Source organism: Denticeps clupeoides, chromosome 8 (assembly GCF_900700375.1).
Source record: "Denticeps clupeoides chromosome 8, fDenClu1.1, whole genome shotgun sequence".
NCBI lineage: Eukaryota > Metazoa > Chordata > Actinopteri > Clupeiformes > Denticipitidae > Denticeps > Denticeps clupeoides.
The window spans coordinates 17,501,837-17,523,100 of record NC_041714.1 but is presented as its reverse complement, the minus strand read 5'-3'; the positions used below and the strand labels follow the sequence as shown (position 1 = coordinate 17,523,100).

At 41.5% G+C, this 21,264-nt stretch overlaps 1 non-coding gene across 1 annotated transcript; it reads left to right on the top strand.

Moving 5' to 3' along the window:
- Window positions 1-14,084: 14,084 nt before the first annotated feature.
- LOC114796254 (U1 spliceosomal RNA) lies at window positions 14,085-14,249 on the top strand. Its single transcript, XR_003750649.1, has one exon. It is a non-coding gene; the product is annotated as a U1 spliceosomal RNA (small nuclear RNA).
- The last annotated feature ends 7,015 nt before the right edge of the window (window positions 14,250-21,264 follow it).

Below are 21,264 nucleotides of genomic sequence, written 5' to 3'. Positions count from 1 at the left end.
TGTGCATGCGCACATTTGAATAATGTGGCGAGCTTTCGCTCAGTGATCATTCTGGCTGAAATAAGAGCTTTTTATTTGTACAAGCTGTACAAGCAAAATCAACAGTACGACACAGCCATTTTTTTTACTTAACACTGCTGCTCTTACTCACTGACACCACGCAATGTAGACGGTGCCAAACCTACAGTAAACTGTGTTTAACCCCATGTAACACACATCTCACCTTGCTACAAAACTAATCACTGTGTCATGTTCCAGGTTGCGTTTCCTATAATCCACCAATGGTAACAATGATAAGGATCATTTTATATTTGTTTGTAAGCCTTTACTTACCCCAACCTAACCTAACCCTACATATCCTAAACCTAATCTTTCCCACGGTTATATGTTAAACTCCCACTGAGCTTGGTGACGGTATGGAACGCACATACTGGTGCACAATGGACTCAGAGCAGAGTCATGTCTGCACACCAAGCGGACAATGCATGCCCAAGAACAATTAGATTGGACTGTACAAAGTGATTTATTGGCCTGTGCACCCACTATCGAATGAACATCAATTTACCTGCATTTGCAATTAATACCAATTTACAATAGCCACTTGGCAATTAGACACACATGTAGATTCACTAGTTTTTCCCAGAAAGAATATTTCACAATTCACATTAGTTCTTTACCATCCAACTTCAGTAAACCTTGCTTATTTATATCACGTTTATCAAAGAGTGCAAAAGATTTTGAACGAACCATGCCAAAAACAGAAGATTCTATAACAAAAGAAACAAAACAAAAGAGAAGATTATTTGCTAAAACCAAAGCAATATTCAAATGCAAATGGAGGTCCGTGTGTAAATGGTGGAGAAAAAAATTTGCTTCCTAAATTCCAAAAAGAGTCAAAGGAAACTGTGAGAATTCTGAAACAACATCATTTACTTCAGTTGTTTCTACTGAAACAGACAAATTCAACAGAGACCTAAAAATAAAAAAGTGTTCCCGAGAGGAAAACGTTCAGCTGCGCATGCGTTTACAGTTAGACAATTATGCAGATAGACTGGATGTGGTACAGGCCTTTGCTAATAATGCTGAAATATATCTTCGCAGAGAGCGTTTCGGAAGACAGGTCCAATATAATAGACTGATGCACAAAATATAGAAGTTCAACGTTCTTAATAACAATATTAAGGACCAGTTAGGGAAGGAGCAGTAGCTAAAAGAAGAGCTTGAGTGTAAGATCAAAAAATTGCAAAGGCAATTCCATCAACTAAAAAAAACACAAGCTCAAGAAAATGAGAATTTAGACAACAAAGATTCCCACAGTCTGCTGGAAGAGAAAAGGTGCCTCCAAGAGGAAAACACTCAGCTACACATGAAGTTTAAGGACTATGTGCTTAGACTTGAGGAAGCGCAGGCCATTGCTGATCATGTTAAAACATGCCTTCACGAGGAGCGTTGTAAAACACAGGCATATCTAAAAAATAGGACATCCAAAATGTCACAGCTCAGAGTTTTCATTCAAAGTCTTGAGGACCACTTTAGGAATGAGCAACAGCTAAGAGAAGGGATTGAACGTGAGCTCCAAATTGAAAGACAGGTAAATACACATTTGCAAAGGCACTTCCAGGAGCTAAAAAAGACAAAGGCCCTAGAAATTGCATGAGGCTGTTGCATGGTCTACATTTACATTTACATTTACAGCATTTATCAGACGCCCTTATCCAGAGCGACTTACAATCAGTAGTTACAGGGACAGTCTCCCTGGAGCAAGTTAGGGTTAAGTGTCTTGCTCAGGGACACAATGGTAGTAAGCGGGATTTGAACCTGGGTCTTCTGGTTCATAGGCGAGTGTGTTACCCACTAGGCTACTACCACCCTTGGTCTAGGCCAGATGTAATGTTTTGGATAAGGAATGATCTACACAGAGCAAGTGAATGGCATCTTTTTTTACGGTGTGGCCTGCTGGTGATAGGAAGAGACTGAACAGGCTGATGCAGGGGGCCAAGTCTGTTCTGGGATGCCCTTTGGAACTATTGGAGGTGGTTAGAGAACAACGGCTAAGCTGTCATCCCAGTCGTCGAGTTGTAAAAACAAATCGGTGGGATGGTGAATTTTATTGTTTATTAGACATATTTTGTGCTGATGATAGGAAATGTATGCATAATTTGGGCCTGTCAGCATGACAGACCATTTACTATTGTGCTCGGAACACATTTTTGGCTCCCTGAGGCTAACCGCTGAAGCTAGCGACCCGAAAATCGAGGTGATGCCAGAGGCCTCACCGAGATCTACGATCTGACATATGGGACGAGTCGGTGCCGGGTGGAAAACCCAGAAAACTGGGAAAATTGCAAAAAAAGGACATAACTTACGTTCAAGGCTGCCACGCAAAGACCGTGAAACGCACAGAAACAACGGATATAACATATTGTTTATTTTGATAAGTCGTTCATCCCGCCCACAAATTGGGTTCAAAGTGTAAAAAGTACGGTTTACTATTGTGCAGAGGAAGAAGTTTTCATCTCCCTGTGACCAGCCGTAAAAGCTAGAGACACAGGAGTCGAGGCGAGGCCAAAGACACACAATCAGACATATTGGATGTGTTGCTACCCCCAACAGGGGTCAAGGAATTCTGGAAAACAAGGAAAAAAGCAAAAAAGACCATGTCATGCATTTGTGGCTGTCACACTAAGACCTTGAAATACACAAAAAAAAAACGGAGAGGTCAGGCCAAAGTGACATATTGGTTGCTTCATTGGGGACTACAGGAGGGCCACAAATCGTGACCAAAACATTAAAAGTGTGAAAAAATGTGATTTCTTAGATTTTGCGATGACACGGTTCACAGCACACACACAACTTTCATTTCAGATAGTGCGGCTATTCATTCCGAACGGTTTGACATATGGCTTGGCTCGGTCGGATTTATGGTCTGCGCGCAATTCCCCAAAAAGTGTTTTCGGAACGCGTTAATTATCCTAGTCCAAAATTGGACTTTGTGTCCAGATGGTTTGACATACAAAAAGAGTTTTTAATGTTGTCTCGTAGATCTCGCCAAGACCAATGTTTTGACATATGGTTTGTCTCTGTCTGATTTACGGATTGCGCACAATTTTGGAAAAAAAAAAGTATCAATGGGCAAAAAAAATTTTTTTTATTTATTCTTTATTATTTCAGACTTTTTTCAGCAATTAATGCGGGTCGTACCGAAGCACGCACACTGGCGTGCTATATATCAAAAATTAGTACTTTATTGTGTGAGGTGTGCTATTACTTTTATAAGCGATCGGACTGGGCGTGGCCGAGCTATTAACGCTCAAACAGGGTCATTTTCCCATTAGAATGCATTGAAGGCTAATTTTAGCATTGGTAGCATTTGTAAAATGGGGCCCCTTTTAAGTGGTACTGCTACTGTGTCATTGCCAGCAAAGGGGGTCCTACAAGGGGTACTGATACAGCAGCAGCGCCAGCACTGTGATTCAATGGAATCTCAAACCAGCAGCTTCATTAGGATGCCAATCAAACACATTATTATGACCGCCCTGTCCTTCGGGCACTTCATTAGGGACGCCCTGTCCTTCAGGCACTTCATTAGGGACGCCCGGTCCTTCGGCCACTTAATTAGGGACGCCCTGTCTTTCGGCCATTTCATAAGGGACGCCCTGTCCTTCAGCCACTTTATTAGGGTCGCCCTGTCCTTCGCCCATTTCATAAGGGACGCCCTGTCCTTCAGCCACTTTATTAGGGATGCCCTGTCCTACAGCCATTTCATAAGGGTCGCCCTGTCCTTCGGCCATTTCATAAGGGACGCCCTGTCCTTCAACCACTTTAGTAGGAACGCCCGGTCCATTGGTCACTTTAGTAGGGACGCCCTGTCCTACAGCCACTTTATTATAGATGACCTGTGTCTTTTAGCGACTTTAATAGGGACGCCCTGTCCTTTGGCCATTAACATGCTACGCCTTGAGCTAAAATGCAAATTTTTTCAACATTGTCCAAACGTCACCAAATTTAACATGACGCATCTTGGCCACGGCCTGTTAGCATTTTTTATGTTAGCATGCTAGCATTAGCATGCTAACATGCTAATTTTTAAACATGCTCCAAACATCACCAGATTTAACATGACGCATCTTGGCCACGCCCTGTTAGCGTTTTTGATGTTAGCATGTTAGCATTAGCATGCTAACATGCTAATTTTTAAACATGCTCCAAACATCACCAAATTTACAGTGACGCATCTTGGCCACACCCTGTTAGCGTTTTTTATGTTAGCATTCTACCATTAGCATGCTAACAAGTTAATTTTTACACATGCTCCAAACAACACCAAATTTAATGTGAAGCACCTTGGCCACGCCCTGTTATCGTTTTTGATGTTAGCATACTAGCATTAACATGCTAACATGCAATTTTTTTAAACGTCAACAAACTTCACGTCACTGCCTGCTCTATCGGATACTGTAATAACACCGCCTAATTTCACAGCTGAGACCAGCTCAGGAGGTTATGCCTGCGCTCCTACTAAAAACGCCCGGACAGGCCCATCAAAATTTCCTCTGGAATTTTGGTTTCTAGTTGTTATTATTATTACTACTACTCAGGTTTTAAGAAACACTTTGTTTTGTCTTCCTTCATTTGTGATGCCCTTACCATTTGCCTATACTGCCTATGCCACAGACCAGCCCTGCTATCCCTTGCCATGCTGCTTACTAAGGAACTTTTTTTTTTTTTTTTTCATAAGTTGGCACATGCATTATTCGCGTGTGCCCTCTCGCTCTATGATCTTTATGTGAGAGGATGTTGTCATTGTAGTAAATGTCACTGTGCGATGGGAGTTTGATTCCCACTCCCTCGCAAACGGAACCAAGAACAGCAGGTTCCATTTGCGAAGGAGTGGGAAGCAGGTTCGCGACTACACTAAGACCAAAGCTGTGCATTTCTTTGGCTTTCCTGTCCGAGCAAGGGGAAAATGGCACAGCCAGAACAACAAGGTGTTGCGACTCCTTGGTGTAACAAAAGGGAGGATGAGGGCTCTTGGAAAGCTTGTGTCAAGAAGGGCCCTAACTGTACTTCCTTGATATGCAATCCATGTTTGGAGGTGGCACTTACTTTGAACACATCTGATTGAGACTGGAACCCCAGCTGGTAGACCCTGGGTCACACAGGCCTCCCCGTGAATCCCAGCATGGCAGACTGTACGACCTGCTTTGGTCGATCTTAAATAAACGAGTTACTCCGGGTGAGGCTCAAACTCACAACCTCTACATAGCTCATTAGACACTGCGTTATGAGAAATGCTCGCTATGCAATTGTGCCAGTGGAGCTGTACAGGTGTATGAATTTCGACTGTCAAAGCTTTAAATACATTTCTGAAAACCAACATTGCTTTAGTCTTTCCAACATTTGAAAGCGGTTTCCAACATTTACAACATTTGAAAATTTTACAGCTACACTTACATATGACAAGGACCGATGTGTTATTCAGAGCTAATATGCTAAACTATGGCTAAAGTTCTAATAGATCTGGCATGGCAACTTCCAAAGGGAGCTCCGTGTTCTAAAAATATAATGAGATTACTAAGGTTAAAGATCTTAAAGATATGTTGCTTCAGGTGAGGCTCAAACTCAAAACCTCGGCATAGCTCTTCAGACACTGCTTCGTAAGTACCGCACACTTACCGATTCCAGCACTGGAACTGAACATGGTTATTTCCAGGTATGTGAATTTCGACGGAAAATTCTTAAAATACTTTAAACCCAAGAGTGCTTTGGGCTGTTCCACGATTGAAAACAGTTCAACATGTGGAAAACTGTCAGGTTTGGCATGAACTAGGAATCTCAATTCTACACATGCATATGACAATTATGCAATTTCATCTGACAAATTAGTCCAGTGGTTTGAGTTAGTAAAGCGTCCAAATCAAAAATTACTCAATAATGAAGACATTTGGTGTGTTGCACACCTAGAGGACCTATGTGTTACTGTAATATGCTGAACTAAGGTTAAAGTTCATGGAGGCTGAGACATGTCTTGGGGACTGGAACAATGAAAAGCACACGGTAGTGTCCCAGGAACCCTGTATTCCTGCAACAAAAAAAAATCCTTCACTGTTGCACAATCTAACTGTTACTCATAACTTACACAGTCTGATTTCCACAACCACAAGGCTCTCTTTTCCACCATAAAAAAATTACTTGAACCCAGTACTTCTATGTCAGACCTGTTCTCTGTAGACAAATGCTTAGAAACAAATGCAAACCAAAAATAGAAACCATCTACGGTAGCTTGGCCTCAGCATCAACCCCTAGCACTTCGTCACAACCTCCTTGTACCGGTGGATCCTGAGACGACAGGATACACATGAGAACGGTTCCCAGAGTGCTGATTGTAGGCCTGCATCAGAGCTGAAGGTTTGGTATTGAACTTGTCACATTCCTAAGTCTAGGGTTCTAAGAAACGCGACAAGGGTGTGGAGAGGAGGACGTCCAATGTTAGACACACAACCAAACAAAGGATACAAACAGCGCTCTTATTAACAGGGAGCAAACAGGTACAATAAAACAGCAGACTCAGCACAGCTAACCAACATTAAATCAGCCTAAAGGAAGGGATGGTCCAGCAGGGATAACTCAAAAACACACATAAGTTAACAAAAAGGGCACATAAAGCTAACAGGCTAACACAGGCTAACAACAAAGGGTCTATCACACAAAGCAACAAGACACCAATGAGATCCTTGTGGACCCTGGTGACCTCCCGAACACCGTCCGAAGTCTCTTTATATAGGTGGAGGTGTCGAATAGGCACATAGTAGGTGGAGCTTTGGTAGGTAGGCTTCAACTCCTCCCACAAAGTCAACCTAAAAGAGACAGGAAACAAAAACACAGCCAGCCACACAGAACACATGGGAGCATATGTTTAGGGACATAACAGACTGCAAATCTGACAGACAAAGGGAGCTGCTGTTTAGCACACAGTTGCTTGTCACAAAGTCTTGTCCTGATTGAAGTCAGTGTGACTCCAGGATTTCACGTTAAGGTTTTGGCGAGTCAAGTCAAGTCTTTCCCAATCTCCTCTGATCTTCCACTCCCTATTTCAGTCTCCCTCACTGAACTCTTAGAAATCATCTCTAGCGCCAAAGCCACTAATTGTGTTCTTGAACCACTAATTGTGTTCTTTCTCACAGTTTATTGCCCCACTCATCCTAGGTGTCATCAACTCCTCCCTCAGCTCCGTCTCTATCCTTTGCTCACTTACACTCACTCCTGTCACGCCTATCCTCAATAAACCTGGTCTTAACCACGACAACATAGCAATTTTACGGCCTATTTCCTACCTCCCATTTCTGTCCAAAATCCTGGAGCGTATGTTTGCAACTCAAATAAAAGACCACTTGATCTCCAATAATTCTCCTTTCTTCAGACACTGAACAATTGTGCATCCTCATTCTCCTTGAATTCACTGCAGCCTTCAACACTATTAACCACAGAATATTTATTTCCTGTCTAGAGTCAACTTTCTGGCTCTGCTCTCTCCTGGCTAAAATCCTAACTTCTCAAGAGACAACAGTTCATCATTCTCAATAACCGCTGCTTGGTTGCACACAAAGCAGACAATCTATGCCCAAGAATGATAAGATTGATAACAGTATGATAACAGTGAAGGTGATTTATTGGCCTTTGCATCGACTGAAGAGCTCAAAACAATTTATGAGCACAAAACTATCTATGACAGCCGCTTTGCAATAGACACACATGTAGATTCACTCAACAGACACAGCTTAACATTTCTTCTTTTGGGTCAGATCTCATATTTGCATGCATGAACAGTAAAGGCTTGTGTGGCCATTTCCTTTTTTTCTTTCATTGAGTACTGTGTGCAGCGCCCACAGCGAAAAGTGAGTGAAAGTGAAGTGATTGTCGTTGTGATACACAGCACAGCACACTATGCATACAACAAAATGCGCCCGGGCAACAGTGTGTGGGGACGGTGCTTTGCTCAGTGGCATTTTAGTGGCACCTTGGTGGATCTGGCAACCTTCTGATTACGGGGGCCGCTTCTTTAACCGCTAGGTCACCACTGAACATGAGTGTTGAATTGTCTTTAAAGAAGCCTGCTAAATCTTCTTTCTAAAAAATATTTAATGATTCACAATTCTCATTGGCCATCAAAAAACATCTTTATTTATTTAAATTCTTTATGAACTGTGCCTATTTATAAAAGACCTTTTATTATGCCCTATAAAAGATAATTCACTCTTAACAAAGCCAAACAAAATGATTATCAATGAGGAAGGTGATAAAAGATTGGCTGATTGTGAATCTGCAGGAAAACTAAAAGAGTTTGAAATTCACAATCGCAAACTTAAGGAGCAATTAGAGGATGAGCGACAGCTAAGAGAACACCTTGAACTTGAGCTCGAAAACCTGCAAAAGCAAATCCAGGAGCTAAAGGACATAAAGGCTCAGGACATTGAGAAACCTGAAAGTGAAGAAGTACTCCACAGAGAGCTGGAAGCAAAAAGGTGCCTACAGGTGGAAAACAGAAGGCTACACATAAAGCTTAATAGTTATGCGCAAAGACTGGAGGAAGCGCAGGCCATTGGTGAAGAATTGAAAACATCCTTTGATATGGAGCGTCGTAACATAAGGGAGTATAATAAAGCCGTTATGCCCAAAATAAAACGGCTCAGAGTTCAGCGTCACATCCTTGAGTGTTATATAGACGATGAGCGACAGAGAAGAGAAGAGCTTAAACATGACCTCCAAAATGAAAACCAGGCAAATTCTCAATTGCAAATGCAAATCCAGCAGCTAAAAGAGAACCAGGCTTCATAAATGGCATGAGGCTGCTCCTACAGCCTTCTCTGTAGCTGTTCCCCACAACAACAAAAAACATCAGACATTATACAGACTTGGCATCTTTCAAGTATCTTGTCAAAACCCATCTCTTCAAATTTGTGTATAGCCTTTAAGCTCTGTATTACACTCACATGCAGTTATTTATTATTAAAATATATTATTATTATCACTACTACTGGTTAGAACAAAGAAAATGTCTCTCTATTTTGTGTGCTGATAAGTTAATGGAGTTAATTGGGTCTGTCAGAAAGACAGACCATTTATTATTGTGCTGAGAATGGCAAAAAAAAACATGTCTTACGTTAAAGACCGCCACGCGAAGACCGTCAAACGTAAAGAAACAACGGAGTGGTCAGGCCGAAGGCAGTACCACATTAAAGAATTCCCATTTTACAAATTCCATGCCCGCAGCTGTGACCAATGCCCGGACAGACCCATCAAAATTTCCCCTGGAATTTTGGCTTCTAGTTCATCTTGTGCTTCAGACTCATCACAATAATTAACATGGTCAATTTTGTAGCATCTGCATAATGTAAATCTGTGTGCTCCATGTGCTTACTTAGCAGGCTCAGTAAAAAGGTAACGCCATTTCAAAGTTACACATCTTATTCCCGTTTTTAAAAACTAATGATAACAAAGGATGCTTTTGTCCAAACCAATAATAGCTCTTTAATGATGACGATCATCTTACATATATTTGTGAGCCTTTTCTTACCCTAACCTAACCTACGCCTACATATGGAGCTCACGCAGCGCATATACGGGTGCCCTGTGGGCTCAAAAGGGCAGGTGCTTGGTTGCACACAAAGCAGACAATGCATGCCCAAGAATGATAAGATTGATAACAGTATGATAACAGTAAAGGTGATTTATTGGCCTTTGCATCGACTGAACAGCTCAAAACAATTTATGAGCGCAAAACTATTTATGACAGCCATTTGGCGAATATGCACACACGTAGATTCACTCAGCAGACACACCTAAACATTTCTTCTCCTGGGTCAGATCTCATATTTGAATGCATGAGCAGTAAAGGCTTGTGTGGCCATTTCCTTTTTTCCTTCATTGAAGTGATTGTTGTTGTGATACACAGCACAGCACACGGTGCACACAACAAAATGCGCCCAGGGAGCAGTGTGTGGGGCAGTGCTTTGCTCAGTGGCACCTTGGTGGATCTGGCAACCTTCTGATTACGGGGCCGCTTCCTTAACCTCTAGGCCACCACTGAACATGAGTGTTGAATTGTCTATTAAAGAAGCCTGCTAAATCTTCTTTCTAAACAAGATTTAATGATTCACAATTCTTATTGACCATCAAAAAAGATAAGATAAACCTTTATTAGTCCCACAAGTGGGAAATTGCACTTGTCACCGCAGAAAGTGGATGGAAGCAGAAAAAAACATATTTATTTAAATTCTTTATGAACTCTACCTATTTATGAAAGAACTTTAATTATGCCCAATATAAGATCATTCAGTATGAACAAAGCCAAACGCGACATTGCTAAAGTCAAAACATCACACACAACGAAATGTCAATCCATTTGTAAATGGTGGAGGAAACTTGCATCCAAAAATTCTAAGCGATGGCACAAGTTTGTGAAAAAGTTTATGAAAAGGTGCCCCCAAGAGGAAAATGCTCAGCTACACATGAATTATGTGCATAGAGTGGAATAAAAAGTGTTGGACCTTGCTGATCATGTTACAGTGAACCTCCACGAGGAGGCTGATGAAGGATTGGCTGATCGTGAATCTGCAGCAGGAAAACTAAAAGAGTTTGAAATTCACAATCGCAAACTTAAGGAGCAATTACAGCATGAGCGACAGCTAAGAGAACAGCTTGAACTTGAGCTCGAAAACCTGCAAAAGCAAATCCAGGAGCTAAAGGACATAAAGGCTCAGGACATTGAGAAACCTGAAAGTGAAGAAGTACTCCACAGAGAGCTGGAAGCAAAAAGGTGCCTACAGGTGGAAAACAGAAGGCTACACATAAAGCTTAATAGTTATGCGCAAAGACTGGAGGAAGCGCTGGCCATTGGTGAAGAATTGAAAACATCCTTTGATATGGAGCGTCATAACATAATGGAGTATCATGAAGCCGTTATGCCCAAAATAAAACGGCTCAGAGTTCAGCGTCGCATCCTTGAGTGTAACATAGACGATGAGCGACAGAGAAGAGAAGAGCTTAAACATGACCTCCAAAATGAAAACCAGGCAAATACTCAATTGCAAATGCAAATCCAGCAGCTAAAAGAGAAACAGGCTTCATAAAGCACAAAGCAGACAATGCATGCCCAAGAATGATAAGATTGATAACAGTATGTCATGATCCGGTCCGGCAGGGGTTACTTCGGGACCGGAGTTTCATGTTAGTCTCGTGTAATGTTCCCTGATCGTGTTCACCTGTTGTATAATTATATAATTGTATAAAGCTATCCTGTGGTGATGTTTCCCTTGTCCTGTCTACCATGTATTAAAACCCCTGTCTCGTGACGTTGTGCGTATGCGTCCTCGCCATGTCCAGCCATCGTGACAGAATGACCCGACCAAATTTGGACGCAGTTAACGGTGCTCCGCTGAGACCCAAAGAGCCGTGGTTTGTCGGGAGGACACCGCCAGCCCCCTTATCCCTGGCCAGAGTTCCGAGGGTCCCGAAGCGCCCGATGGGTTTTCCGGACGGTCGTGCGTGTGCGTCCTCCTTCCTCACCACGTCCAGCCATCGTGACACAGTATGATAACAGTACAAGGTGATTTATTGGCCTTTACATTGACTGAACAGCTCAAAACTATTTATGAGCACATAACTATTTATGACAGCCACTTGGCAATAGACACACATGTAGATTCACTCAGCAGACACACGTAAACATTTCTTCTATTGGGTCAGATTTCATGTTTGCATGTTTGAGCAGTAAAGGTCTGTGTGGCCATTTTCTTTTTTCCTTCCTTGAGTACTGTGTGCTGCACCCTCAGGATCATGAGTCTTGAAAAGGTTACCGGTAGTAGCCTAGTGGGTAACACACTCGCCTATGAACCAGAAGACCCAGGTTCAAATCCCACTTACTACCATTGTGTCCCTGAGCAAGACACTTAACCCTAAATTGCTCCGGGGGGACTGTCCCTGTAAATACTGATTGTAAGTCGCTCTGGACAAGGGCGTCCGATAAATGCTGTAAATGTTGAAATCCCTTTTAAAGAAGCCTCACATTACTTTTTGGCCATCACACAACTTCTGTCACAGACAGATATCACCCGTGTTACTGTGAGCAGCATGGAAATTAGGTCACGCGACTCCCATAAATTGCCAAAATGGCTTCCTCTCGCTGCTCAGTTATTATTTTGTTCTTGCCAGCAAACGACTCGGTCAGTCTTCATCAACCTGATTCAAATAAGAATCAGGTTGATCTTGTTCCTTCTTCTCCTGACTGTTCCTTTTGCCCTTCCCTCGTCTTCGTGAACGTCAACATCAGTGGATATTGTGGCGCTGTTGGGTTCACGTTCGGTGATTAAAGTGGCGGTAATTCACATGCCTCACCGCGGATTTCATTAATACCTACATGCGCTCACTCACCTTCACAGAACCATCTGCGTGACAAAGTTCTTATATAAATTCTTTACGAACCTTGCTTATTTATTAAAAAGATTACTATGATAGATTACTAGATAATTCATTATGAGCAAAGCCAAAGGTAGAACATTATGCGACAAAATTAATAAATCAAAGAGAAAATTCTTTGCTAATGTCAAATCAGCACTCACCGAGAAATATCAGCTCATTTGCAAATAGTGGAGGAAACTTGTCTCCAGAATTTCTAAGGAATGGCACAAGTTTATGAAAACGTTTATGAAAAGGTGCCCCCAAGAGGAAAATACACAGTTACGCATGATACCTACAAATTATGCGTATAGACTGGAGGAAGCACTGGAACGTGCTGATCATATTATAGCAAAACTCCACAAGGAGATTGATGGAAGATTGGCAGATCGTGAATTTGCAGAAGGAAAAATAAAAGAGTATGAAATTCACAATCGCAATCTTAAGGACCAATTACAGGATGTGCGACAGCTAAGAGTAGAGCGTGAACGTGAGCTCGAAAACCTGCAAAGGCAAATCCAGGAGGTAAAGGACATTGAGAAACCTGAAAGTGAAGAAGAACTCCAAAGAGATCTGGAAGCAAAAAAGTGCCTACAGGAGGAAAACACAAAGCTACTCATGGAGCTAAAGGATTATGCGCAACGACTGGAGGAAGCACAGGCCATTGCTGAAGAATCTAAAACATCCCTTCATATGGAGCGGCATGGAAGACTGGCGTACTGTGAAGACGTGTAGCCCAAAATAAAACAGCTCAGAATTCGGGTTGACATTCTTACAAAGAATATAGAGGATGAGCTTATGCTAAGAGAAAAGCTTCAACTAAAGCTCCAAAATGAAAAACAGGCAAATACACAATTGCACAAGCCAATCCAGAAGCTAAGAAAGAAACAGGGTTTATAAATGTCATGAGGCCTGGTGTAATAATATTCCTTATTACAGGAGTATCACAGTCTTTGTAGAACAAAGAATTGGAGTATGACAGGAGTAATCCAACAGCGTGAGGTCTGGGACCAAACAGGATCATGCATGGGAAAGTACTCACTATAAATTTGCAGAGTCTGCCGTGAGATTGTAAATTTCCCACTTGTGTGACTAATAAATGAGCATCTTATCTTACCTTAAAAAGTAGTATACTTGAAGTGGATTTTATTAAGTATGTTCCAGTATACTTATACTGGAACATACTTAATAAAATCCACTTTCTAAGTCGAAAAGTAGGAATAGGAGTATACGTGTATCAAGTATATACTCCAGGCCATGACATGGCACACTTACATGACACACTATACGACATGCAGGTTTATAAAATATTTTCATTATGCTATTTCATTTCACTTGACCTTATTCTGTACTTCAAGATCAAGTTTTAAGGCCTCACAAAACATAGACTCCACGAAACATAAAAAGGATGGCAAGTTTAACACGGCAGTTTGGAAAAATGTAAAAGTAAAAATGTAAAAGTAAAATGGCGGCACGATAGTAGCTCGCAGCGGCCTCTCCAGTTCCAGAATGGTGCTTTTTCAGATTTTCAGCACACCAGAAAAGACACGTGGACATCGTGGGAAAAACGCTATACATGTCTATAACTGAAAAAAACTCTTCCAGCTATGTCATCCTGCAGACCTATAGGATGACTTACCTGGCAGGGGAGATACCGTGATCAAGAAGGCGGTTCACCCAGGGCGAGGCTCAGCCATTGCACTACGGCTGTGCTGACCCCTGCGAATTCCCCAAATGTGGGAATCTCAACTGCATAATTTCTGGTAGTCGGGGACTGCGTTCGCGCTCTGCCCTGATAATTCAGACTTACAAAAAAAACTGCGCACACTCAGACTGCCGCAGAGAGCAGGCCTCCAGGCGGTGGTGTCGCCTGATGTGTGTGCTTTTCATGAGCATGATCACATTCCACTTTTTTATTATTATTTTTTTAATATTATATTTTCTCCATTAACAAAGACATTTCTGAATTGTCAATGATCTTTATTAAAGTGACGTACTCTTCCAGTTCAACTACTTTTTACACCAATCTCTTTAATATTAGTTTATTTGTTAACATTGAAGTGAATGGGAATTAAACTTCGGGGCAGTGCGGTGCATATTGTAACGTATGCTAATCGTTGATGCTAAATGCTAATCAACAATAAGTCGTTATATTCAGAAATGTATTACGTTTCTTGGCGCAATCTGACATTATTTCAATTGGAGTTCCAGGGCAATCAGGGAACATTACACAAGACAAACATGAAACTCCGTTCCGAACTCCAGATCATGACATTACCCTCCCTACTAGGCACGACTCCCGGCATGCCACCCAAAAAGGGTGGAGTTGTCCATAAGGACGAGTGGTGACTGTCCTGCACTGGCGGCTTCAGGGACGGACCAAAGGTCATCCGTGGGGGACCGGCATCTTGTCCGCCACCCACAGTGCCCGCTGCTCCGGTCAATCTTCAGCACGCACCGCTCTCCTCGTCTCGGAAGCACCTGAATTGTGCGACGGGTCTCCTCGACCCCACGGACAAGGGGAACATCACCAAACAATGACACGACGGTGAACAGACACACACAGGGTAGCTTTGTACAATCATACACAGGTGACACGATCAGGAAACATTACACAAGACTAACATGAAACTCCGGACCCGGAGTTGCCCCTACCGGACCGGATCATGACATCATTTTATTTGCGTGAATAGAGAACCCCAGATTTTATTGTGAGTGCAGGAATATTCACCCACTTTTTAATAGTTTCCATAAAAGGTCATTAACTGCTAAGTTTATTACACTTTAGCATACAGTGACACTGTGCAGTTATAAGCAATAAAGCAAATGGTCTGATTGTTCTGTGGTATTGCCACACCGCAGATAGCCACACCATGTGCACATAACGAAAGGTGTGCTAAAGTGATTATTACACTAAATAAATTATGCTCACCTATTAAATAAGGTTTATTTCAGCTTCAAATTTGCATAAAGGTCATAGTAAGTGTATTACAGTGTATTAATATAGCTTTATCTCCTCATACCATTGACTATATACTTCATAAAAAGATAATTGTATATAACTGTATCTCACTGAATGCATTGCTTCTTTCACCAAAATGCAAAGAAGATTGGTAAAAATGAATATGTGATGATATTTAATGAGACTTGGCCAAACAGATTGATACATGTGCCAATATCCTATCAAAGAAGTTTGCTGCACTTTTTTTTTTTGAATCCCTCCTCGATACAAAACGTCTTGACCATTTAAATAAAATTCTTTATTATGTATAATCTAGCATATATATAGAGCATGAGAGCAAATGTAGAAAGTTCTAATGAAGAAATGATTAAGACAAAGAGAAAAATCTTTAGGAAAATTAAACTAAAATTAAATATATGGCACAAGCGTCCAAACACCCAGAGAGGAAAAGGAGACAGTGAGAATTCTGAAACAGAAGACCTCCACAGAGTGCTGGAAGTGGAAAGGAGCCCCCAAAAGTCTATGGATTATGCACCTAGACTGGAGGAAGCACTGGACTTTACTGCTGATGTTACAGCGAGCCTCCACGAGGAGGTTGATGAAGGATTGGCTGATCGTGAATTTTCAGCAGGAAAACTAAAAGAGTTTGAAATTCAGAATCGCAATCTTAAGGACCAATTAGAGGATGAGCGACAGCTAAGAGAAAAGCTTGAATGTGAGCTCAAAAACCTGCAAAGCCAAATCCAGCAGCTAAAAGAAATTCATTCTCGAGACAAAGACAATTCTAAAAAACTCCACAAAGTGCTTGAAGCGAAAAGGTGCCTCCAAGAGGAAAACACAAAGCTAGAGACGGAGCTTAAGGATTATGCGCCTAAACTGGAGAAAGCCCTGGCCTTTGCTGGTCGTGTTAAAACACGCCTTCATGAGCAGCGTTGTACAACACTGGAATATCGTGAAAACAGGACGGCCAAACTAATACAGTTCAGAGTTCACAAACAGAAACTTGAGGACCAATTAAAAGACGAGGAACAGCAAAGAGAAGAGATTGAACGTGAGATCAAAAATCAAAGAGAGGCAAACGCTGAATTGCAATGGGAATTCCAGGAGCTAAAAGAGACACAATCTCTAGAAACTGCATGAGGGTCTCACATGCTCTAGGCCAGATGTAATGTTTTAGTGGGATCAGGGAAGAATTACAAAGAGCAGGTAAATGTGCAGGACAGATGTTGTGGGAGTCATTTACTAAAAAACATATATCTAAATAAATGGAGAAGTGATTACAGGTATTTTTTCATTCAAAATAAACTTAAACTACAATCCTACTACATGCAAAATGATGCAAATACAAACACAACAGGTTGACAAAACATCTATGGACAATGAACTATACAATATATACAGGTGTCAGAACAGTAGCTGTGCCTTTGTGGGTGGGAAGAAACGAAACATTTCGTAACATGCAATATGAAAAAATAAAATCTTACTTATGCAATGTTATGCCTTGATACTTTTGTCTTCGCTCATTATAACAGCCACATCTACCCAGGCTGGAGTTGGCTCGCGGGCTGTGGTATGGACACCCCTGTATTAACCAGTAATGTGTCTTCTTCCACTTCTTCTTCTCCTGTCAATCAGCCTCTGAATCAATCCTCTAAATACAGCAGCATCCGCAAGTGACTGGAATGAGTCAAAATGATCAGCCTCGGTTCGGTTGGCATCATGAAGTACTCCTACATGCTCACCGCTGAACTTGATACAGAGGTTCTTCACATTGGGAGGTTTTATGGTCTTGGCCAAACCTCCAGTACCGGGCCTTGGTCTTGATCCACTCCCAGAACTGCTGGAATTCTGGGCACATGTTCAGATGATGATCGCTTGTTATGCGGAATGGACAGTTATGCCTTTGACTGGATGACTTTGTGGCACAAACCTCATTTTGTTTTTTCTGGGTTGGACCTGTCCCAGCAGTATGGTTCTGCCTGGTCTCGGTCTCACTTCTATTGCCACCATCTGACACTCAGCTTCCTATTTGAGCCTCTCTGCAAAATCCACCAGGTTGCATTACTGTGGTGTTTGTATACTGGGCATGAACAGGAGGATCCTCATACCGAGAACATAAATTATGAGGTGCCTGATTACAAGCCTGAGTAGGGGTCTCCATTGCTGGGCACGTATTCAGAGCACCACCTGGTGGTTGTGGATTGAAGTGAATAAAAGGCTGTAGCCTGGATCAGAGGAATAGGTGGCTGCAGTACCTGTTGCTGCTGTACACAGTTGGCATACGCTGGGGGCTGTACGGCTTGTAGTGGAGCCACATCTAAAAAATAGAATACTAATAGATGTCTGGTCATTATAAGGTGAAACAAATTGTGCTGTCTTGGTAGGAGGCCCGTCTCATCTTATCATACCCATTGTTTGTCTCAGTGATGTTAATGGTCTAACATCTACATCAATCTAGCATCTACCTTATCGTTGTCTCTTATGTATAATTTAAGTATAATTTTCCTTGGTTGGTAGGAATAATTGAACGTATCATTATCTCATCCCTGCTGTTGCTAAGGGCAAATGAAACGGTATCTAATTGGGGTCTAGCAATAAAGCAAGCATAACAATCACTTTTATTCGGTTGTTTTGTAGTGTACATTATCCACTGGAGCTATTCATTCTTGTCTGAATATTCTGTCTCAATTGCATCATGTCCAGACCTCTATTGTCGGGTTTTGTGGCAGTGGAGATAGAGTGGTGTGTGTAGTGGGGATAGTCTAAGAGTATAAGAGTATACTTTGGGGATCCTTTTTGGGTAGTTTTACTCCCAGATTAATAGCCTTGCCCCTTCCTTTCTTTCTGAGCTGCTCCAGCCTTATACACCCTCTCGCTCCCTCAGGTCAGCTGATCTGCTGCTGCTGAGTGTACCCTGGACTAAACGCAAATCTAGAGAAGATTGTGCTTTTCCTGTAGCAAATGTTGGAACGATCTGCCTCTAGAGATTCAACAGACCTCTAATCTGTCAATTTTTAAATCCCGTTTGAAAACCCATCTCTTCACCCGGGTTTTTAACACCTTATGAGATGTTGGAATTTTATCTTATTTTTACTTTTATTTAGGGCTGCAACTAACGATTATTATTATTTTTTTATTATTAATCGTAGAATCGGATTTAAAAACAAAACAAAACAAGAAAAGCATCCTATTCCAACCCTTTATTCAAAAACAGAACCAAAATCTTTAGAAAGTGCACAAACATGTTGCTCCTTGAGCTGTTTATAATAATAATAAAATAAAAATGGACTAACACAAAAAACAAAAATAAAGTGCCACCTGAGCTGCCAGAACGATAAATAATTTATTAAAAAAATAAAGAACAATACAAATCAGAAAATTTTACAGGATTTGTTCGAATGTCAGAACTTGTTCTCTACACTACACTGCAGATGCACACAGTCACAAACTCTCACACTGACACACACACACACTGCAAAAAATGCTTTTCTAACTTAGCAGTTTTGTCCTGATTTCAGTCCAAAACTCTAAAAAATCTTAAATCAAGATACATTTACTAGACACATCTGCCAATGGGGTAAGAAAACTAATCTTAATGAGATATAATCTCAAACAGAAGTTTTAAGCATCATTTAATTTTCTCATGCCATTTTTCTTGTCTAGTAATCTTGATTTAAGATTTTTTAGATATTTGGACTGGAAACAAGACAAAATTACTAGGTAAGAAAAGCTTTTTTTGCAGTGTAGCTATACATGACAACAGATTGAAAAATGAATGTTCCAAAAAAGGCTAGTGAATAAAAATATTTCTTTAGTCTTTTAATGCAAAGTAACTATAGCACCCCTGCTTTACTACAGTTATTAACGAGCTAACGCTAACTTGTCATGCCTGTCAAGCTGGATGACGGGTAAACATTTACATTTACAGCATTTATCAGATGCCCTTATCCAGAGCGACTTACAATCAGTAGTTACAGGGACAGTCCCCCTGGAGCAACTTGGGGTTAAGTGTCTTGCTCAGGGACACAATAGGCGAGTCGTCCACGCGGAGACGCAGAGAACAGTCCGAACGCTGTCTCATCCCCCCTCCACACCTGTAGGTGGCGCTGTAAGTCGAGTTAAACACCAGCACCAGGGACATTACGTTCCTCACTTCAAAACGGAACAAAAGTAGGATTCTGTAGCGACTTACCCTGCTGCTGGACTCCCTTCCTCCTCATCAAACACGCGTTTCAGGTGCTGGATCATTGCCGTGGTCCCGTGCCGTGCCATGTTGCTTCTGCATATTTTTGCGCAGATTTCTCTGCCTCCGCTATGTATCTGTCCTCTACCTCCGCTTGTTTTTTGTTTTTTTTTTGCTCCGCGCTGTCTATGAGGCGCCAAACTCTGCTAGAATCTGTGTGCGAGAGAGAATCTGTGTGTGTTCACTCCGCTCCGCGCTCAAATAAAGTTTTTTTTTAATAATAAAACGTCTCCGCGTTGCGCGACATAACGAATCGATTAGGAAATTAGTTGCCAACTCTTCTAGTAATCGATTTTTATCAATTCAATCGATTCGTTGTTGCAGCCCTACTTTTATTATAGTCGCTTTTAGTGATTTTACACTGTTTTATGTTTATTTTTATAATTTTATTTTATGTGATGCTAGTTATTTTTATTTATTACCCTAACTTGTAACTTCCCAGTACAGCACTTTGGTCCTGCGTTGGTTGCTTTAAAGTGCTTTATAAATAAAGTTGAACTGGATTGGACCCCATACCAGTCTTGAATAATTATTATTCTACTCTGTAGAAGTATTGCAATCAATTTAACACTCTGCTTAGGTATTGGTTTACTTCTGATCTATGGTGATCCATGCAGCAAAATGCAGCCTATTCATAAGTGATTTAGATTAAATTCTGAAAGATTTCAAACTTTGAACGTAAAGTTAAAGGACACTAACGTGAATAACCAATGTTGTTAAACGAAATGACTTATCGTAACATCAGCATCCAGCAAGGACCTAAAAGCTCTCATGAGAGTGTGTCGCTGCTACACACACACACAGAAAGACTGCCTCAAGCTCCAGTGTTATGTCTGCGAATGCGCCCCATGGAGCGAACCCTGACACTTTTATATTGTTAATAACATGTTTTAAATGTTTGTTTGGTGTACATGTTTATGCGTGCCATTGTACGTCATTTTTTGTTATGCTGTGATGAATCTTGCTGTTATAACCATAACCATGTAGACGGTGCCTAACCTACAGTAAACTGTGTTTAACCCCTATGTAACACACATCTCAGCACGCAACATTCAACTATTCGAGGGCAGTGGTGGTCTAGCGGTTAAGGAAGCGGACCCATTATCACAAGGCTGCTGGTTCTGATCCTGGTCCGCCAAGGTGCCACTGAGCAAGGCACTGTCCCCTCACACTGCTCCCTGGTTGCCTGTCATGGCTGCTCACCAATGGTGATGGCAGAGGACACATTGTGTTTCACAATGACAATCAATTCACTTTCCAAAGGACTTGAATAATAATAATAACTAGAAACCAAAATTCCAGAGGAAATTTTGATGGGCCTGTCCGGCCGTTTTTCGTAGGAGCGCGGGCATAACCTCCTGAGCTGGTCTCAGTTGTGAAATCAGGCGGTGTTATTAAAGTATCCGATAGAGCAGGCAGTGACGTGAAATTTGTTGACGTTTAGAACATGTTGAAAAGATAGCATGTTAGCATGTTAATGCTAGCATGCTAACATCAGAAACACTAACAGGGCATGGCCAAGGTGCTTCACATTAAATTTGGTGTTGTTTGGAACATGTTTAAAAATTAGCATGTTAGCATGCTAATGCTAGCATTCTAACATCAA